This window comes from Aegilops tauschii, chromosome 4 (assembly GCF_002575655.3).
Source record: "Aegilops tauschii subsp. strangulata cultivar AL8/78 chromosome 4, Aet v6.0, whole genome shotgun sequence".
Classification (NCBI taxonomy): domain Eukaryota; kingdom Viridiplantae; phylum Streptophyta; class Magnoliopsida; order Poales; family Poaceae; genus Aegilops; species Aegilops tauschii.
In genome coordinates this window covers 213,326,382-213,332,720 of record NC_053038.3, presented here as the reverse complement: position 1 = coordinate 213,332,720, position 6,339 = coordinate 213,326,382, and positions in this window count along the sequence as shown.

Genomic DNA, 6,339 nt, shown 5'->3' with positions numbered 1-6,339 from the left:
CGACGATGTGTCGATGGCCTCTTCTGACCCTCGAGCACATCCAGGCCAACGGCGAGCCCCGGAGGATGGGCGGAGGGGAGACACGCGCATCGTTGTCGAGGAACGCCGCGGCGACCTTCGTCGGACCGACGGGTGTGACGGCCCCTACGTCGATGAGCCTGCGCTTGGTATTCGCGGGTGCCTTCGTTTCGAGGTTAGCTGCCCTGCCTTTACTCGTGAGCTGCGGCAAGTCCGTTGGCCGTCCGTTCGCATGTTCAAGCCGGAGATACCTGAGAAGTACGATGGGAGGCTGAACCCGACAGAATTCCTGAGCATCTACACACCATCGATGTTGAGGTTGCCGGGGGAAGAGATGAGAAGGTGTTTGCCAACTACCTCCCTTTGGCCCTCAAGTCCGATGTGAGGTCTTGGCTGGTGCACCTACCGGAGAACTCCATTTCGTCATGGGCTGACCTGTGCCAAGATTTCATTGGCGCCTTCACTGGCGGTCATCAAGAACCCGGCAGGCCCAGCGACTTGCAGCTTCCCCAACAGAAGGAAGGAGAAACCCTCGTAAGTATTTACAGAGATTCAGCAAAGTTCATAGAAATATCCTGAATATCCATCCGGCTATGGACAGGGGTGCGTGGAAGCTTGCTATCCATGTGCCAGAGCCGTGAGTTGGTTGCGAGATCTTATGGGTTTCACCTCTAGCCTACCCCAACTTGTTTGGGACTAAAGGCTTTGTTGTTGTTGTTGTTGTATCCATCCGGCAGCCATAATAGATGCCTTCCAGTCCAATGTGCGCAACCGTCGGATCTGTTCCAAGATGAACGTGTGGTTGCCCAAGACTGTGAAGGAGCTTTACATGTTGGTGGATAAGTGTGCTCGGATGGAGGAGGGAAGGAAGTTGTCCGGAGAGGAAGATTGCACCAATGTTGATTCATACGATGAGGATGAGGATGAATCAACCAGTCAGAAGAAGAGCAAGAAGCGCAGTAAGAAGCGGAGAGATAAGGCAGTGATGACCGTTGAAGGGTCGGGTACGCCTAGTACCGGCAAGAAGGCCAAAGCTGAGGCCCCCTGCAAAGAAGCCGCTGCCGAGAAAGCCGGGAAAGGTGATGGATCGTACTGCAAGATTCATCGGACCAAGGGCCACAACCTTCAAGAGTGTTATCAGGTTGAGCAGCTTGTGAAGAGACAGAAAGCAGAGTATGAGAAGCATGATAAGGAAAAGGGTCAGAATGTTGCTGGCGGTAAGGGCCGAGGTGGTGAAGTAAATCGCCTCGGCAAACCATTTCGGAACCAAGGAAAGCCCACCAGAGGTTGAGAGAAGGAAGCCTGTGATGATGAGAGTGATGGAGGGGATGAAGATGAAACTAGTGAGCAAGAGTTTCATAAGGCCACAGACGCCATGTGCATTGACGGAGGTGCATCTCTGCACGCTTCTCACCGCCAGCTCAAGCGGTGGGCATGATAGGTCAATGTCGTGGAACCAGCGCCAGATGCCCGGAAGCCGCTCAAATGGTCCCGTACGGCCATCATCTTTGACGAGGAGGATCATCCTAGCCATACCACTGTGGTAGGGTGTTTGCCATTGTAGGTTTCCCCAACAATTCGCAACCTCAAGGTCACAAAGATGTTGGTGGACGGCGGGGCCGGGTGGAATTTGACTTCCCCACCAGTTATTAGCAAGCTTCAGATAGCAGAGGAAGAGCTAGAGGTTACCGACATGTTTCAAGGAGTTAATCCCGACAGGAGTCATCCTAAGGGAAAGATCACATTGCCGGTAACGTTTGGCGGAGAACTGAACTACCAGACTGAGAGGGTTGTGTTTGACGTGGTTGACCTCCCCTTGCCATACAATGGGATTCTTGGACGTCCGGCTCTGGCTAAATTCATGGCGGCTCCCACTATGCCTACAACACCTTGAATATGCCTGGGCCAATGGGAGTCATCACCATCCCATTAGATGAGAAGGACGCAATCATTTGTGTGGACAAGATGTACCGGGATGTGGTCGCAGCAGAGGCAGCGACAACAGCAGCTACCGCCAAGGAAAGCAAAGGAAAGAAGAGGGATTGTAGGGACTCCCACAAAGAGTCCGGGAAGCGTGCCCCCACTGAGTGTATGGCACCCGTTGACGACGTGCCGGAGTTTTCCAACAACAAGAGATCCAAGGTCGCTGCACCCCAAGTGAAGAAGGTCCCGACAGGGCTGGCTGGCATTGATTGTACTTTCACTAATAGCGCCACCCTCGATGACAAATAGGAAAGCGCGCTCGTTGCCTTCATGCGGGCGAATATCGATGTGTTTGCCTGGCAACCATATGATATCCCCGGTGTTCCTAGGGAGGTAATCGAGCACCACCTTGCTGTCTGCCCGCTTGCCCGACCTGTCAAGCAGAAAGTCCGGAAGCAGGCCTTGGAGAGGCAACAATTCATTGCAGAAGAGATCAAGAAACTTGAGGCAACTGGTTTGGACAGAGGAGTGCTACATCCCACATGGTTGTCAAATCCAGTGGTAGTCCGGAAGGCTAATGGGAAGTGGAGGCTTTGCATAGATTTCACATATCTCAACAAGGCTTGCCCGAAAGACCCGTTTCCCTTACCGCGTATCGATCAGATTGTGGATTCCACTTCAGGTTGTGATTTGCTCTCCTTTCTGGATGCGTACTCTGGGTATCACCAAATCTTCATGTAAAAGGAAGATGAAGAGAAGACGTTGTTCATCACTCCATGTGGTACGTACTACTTTGTCCGCATGCCATTCGGATTAAAGAGTGCCGGGTCCACTTTTGCAAGAGCAGTCCAGATTGGTTTTTAGCCACAGCTGCACAGAAACATAGAAGCTTATATGGATGACATTGTGGTCAAGACCAAGGATAGAGCCACCCTTATTCTGGATTTGGAATAGACATTTGCTAATCTGTGCAAGATCAATTTGAAGACCAACCCGGAGAAGTGTGTATTTGGTGTTCCCTCAGGAAAGTTGCTTGGGTTCTTTGTGTCCCATCGCGGGATCGAAGCCAACCCCGACAAGATCAAGGCTATCGAGCAGATCCAAGTGCCAAGGAGAGTTAAGGATGTGAGGCGTCTGATAGGATGCGTTGCCGCGCTAAGTAGATTCATCTCCAAGTCTGCTGAGCATGCCCTGCCGTTCTTCAAAATCTTGAAAAAGGCAGTGCCTATGAAGTGGAACCCAGAAGAAGATGCAGCTTTGCGAGAGTTGAAGGCCTACTTGTCCTCTGTGCCTACCTTGGTTGCGCCCAAACCCCAGGAGCCGTTGCTGCTGTACTTAGCAGCAACCAACCAAGTGGTTAGTGCGGCCTTGGTAGCACAACGAGAAACAGATGAGGCAGAAAGTGAGCAGGGTTCGGCAGAGTCAAAAAAGGATCAGGACAGCAATGAGCACGGCAGCAAGAGCAACCCCAAGGACGCGGCAAGGAAGAAGGTGGTGCAGCGCCCAGTGTACTTCGTCAGCTCCTTGTTACAGGGGGCTAGATCGAGGTACTCTGGCGTGCAAAATTTGATTTTTGGTCTCATGATGGCCTCAAGGAAACTGCGCCACTACTTCCAAGCCCACGAGATCACGGTGGTCACTCATTTCCCGTTGCAAAGGATACTCCAAAACCCTGAGGCTACCGGCAGAATAGTGGAGTGGGCTTTGGAGTTATCCAGCTTTGGTTTGAAATTTGAGAGCACATAAACTATTCAGAGCAGGGCATTTGTAGAGTTAATTGCAGAATGGACGCCAACCCCTGATGAGGAGGTGACAGAGACAATTATCCTCAGCAAGGAATCGCCCCAAGAATGGATTATGTATTTTGATGGTGCTTTTTCCCTATAAGGTGCAGGAGCTGGTGTGCTTCTTGTCGCCCCCTCCGGGGAGCACTTGAAGTACGTCATCCAAATGCATTTTGCCCAGGAAGAAGCAACCAACAATACATCTCAGTATGAAGGGCTCTTTGCCAGGCTCAGGATTGCAGCTGAATTGGGAATTAAGAAGCTGATCATTCGAGGAGATTCACAGGTTGTGGTGAGACAAGTAAACAAGGATTACCAAAGTCCATTGATGGAGGCATACGTCGAGGAAGTGAGGAGATTGGATGAGCGCTTTGACGGATTGCAAACAGAGCACGTACCCCGTGTGGAAAATAGAATAGCTGATCATCTATTAAAGTGTGCTGCGCAGAAGCTTCCTGTGGAACCAGGGACTTTTGTTCTCCATCTCACTCAGCCCTCCGTATCCCCAGCAACAATGGACCAGAAAAGGAGAAAGTTGGACATTGATAAGCCTCTCCCGGTAGATTCGTCCGCTCCTGGCAGAGACCCTGCCGGAAACAACTCCTCGCAGCCTGCCGGACCACCCCCTCCAGCCGGGCCCTTGGACCCCGCGAACGAGGCATGTGCTCCCGTAGCAGAGGAGGTGCCGCTAGTCCTCGTTGCCGAGCCCGAGGCTCCAACTTGGGCAAGGCACACTGTCCACTTCCTCCAAACTGGAGAGCTTCCTGGCGACCAAGATGAAGCTAAAAATGTAGCCCGGAGGGCCAGTATGTATCAGTTTGTCGATGACACTCTGTACAGAAGGAGGCCCAACGGTGTGAAATTGAAGTGTGTCTGCCGGGAAGAAGGAAAGGAACTGCTGGATGAGTTACACATAGGCATGTGCGGCTCCCACATTGGATCAAGGGCATTTGTTGGGAAAGCATTCCGCAAGGATTCTATTGGCCCACAGCCCTCCAATATGCGGTCGAGCTAGTCACCAAGTGTGAAGCCTGCCAGTTCCATTCCAAGAAAACCCACCTGCCTGCCGAAGCTCTTCAAACAATCCCTCTATCATGGCCATTTTCGGTCTGGGGGCTCGATATCCATGGCCCCTTGCCCCGAGCAATCAGGGGCTTTGAATTCTTGTTCGTTGCTATCGACAAGTTTACAAAGTGGCCAGAAGTGTCTGTCGTGAGAAAGGTGACTGCTCAGTCAGCTATCAAGTTCTTGAAAGATCTGGTGTGTCATTTTGGAGTCCCGGCAAGGATCATTACCGACAATGGCACCCAGTTCACGAGCCGCGCCTTCATGCAATATGTTCATGTCCTCTGCTCATTAGCCTCTGTGGCACATGCCCGGAGCAATGGACAAGCTGAGAGGGCGAACACTGAAGTGATGCGTGGACTCAAGACAAGAACTTTTGATACGCTGCAGAAGCACGACAGGTGGTGGATCGAGGAGCTGCCGGTAGTTCTCTGGTCCCTCAAAACGACACCAAACCGAGCTACCGGGCAGACTCCCTTCTCCCTGTTTTACGGGGCAGAAGCAGTTATCCCCACGGAACTCATTTAAGGGTCGCCTCGAGTGCTTGACTATGATGAAGTAGTGCAAGATCAGCACCGGCATGATGACGCTGTGCTACTCGAGGAGAACCGTCTCAGGGCTGCTACGCGTACTGCACGCTATCAGCTATCCCTGCATCGCTATCATAGCCGCAGGGTTCATGCCCGGTGTTATGAAGAAGGTGACCTTGTCCTTAGGTGCGTTCAGTCCGCCAAGGTTACAAACAAGTTGTCACCAAAGTGGGAAGGCCCTTACCGGGTAGTACGAGTCACCAGACCTGGTGCAGTCTGCCTAGAGACCGGAGATGGCACTCAGTTGCAAAACTCATGGAATATTGAGCATCTCCGCAAGTTCTACCCGTAAGGCATGGCTGTCGGGCCCTGCCCGGCAGCCACCCTTTTGTACACGCCTTGCCTTAGCTGCATGTAACCCCTTGTACAAAGCCGGGGCGATGACCCTGTGCAAGAGAAAATAAAGAAGCGCTGTGGGGGGCCCCCGACCAAGATTGCATGCATGCATAAGCATTCCAAGATCACTGCATAATCATTTCATGAGCATTTGCCTATGCATATAGATAGGATCGCATCGTGCATTCATTCTCATCTGCACGAAACTGCAGGTTCCTCCCGTGAACTTGGCTTCGACTAGGAGTTGAGAAGATTGCCTGGCACTGCGATCCCCGGAACGCCAACTGATAAGTTCTACCTCCTGTCCATTCGTGTTCTGTAAGCTAGAACTTGTGCATAGGAAAACCTCGTCACTCTTTTGAGGCTTAGGTGCTCCCATCCCTAAGTCGAACGTTGCTTCGGTCGGGATGGTCGCAGTGACCTTTGGTAAAAAGAAGTTGGCGGGGGGCTGGCCCCTTTGTCTGTTCCCCGGTAGATGTAACTCTCCATCAGACGAAAAGGGTGCCGACAGGATAGCCTGCCGGGGAAAACTCGTTTATTCACATTAAAGAGGCATCTTACCTCTGCATGGACATACACATGCACGGGTTCACGATAAGTTTCATCTTTTTCATTAATATGCT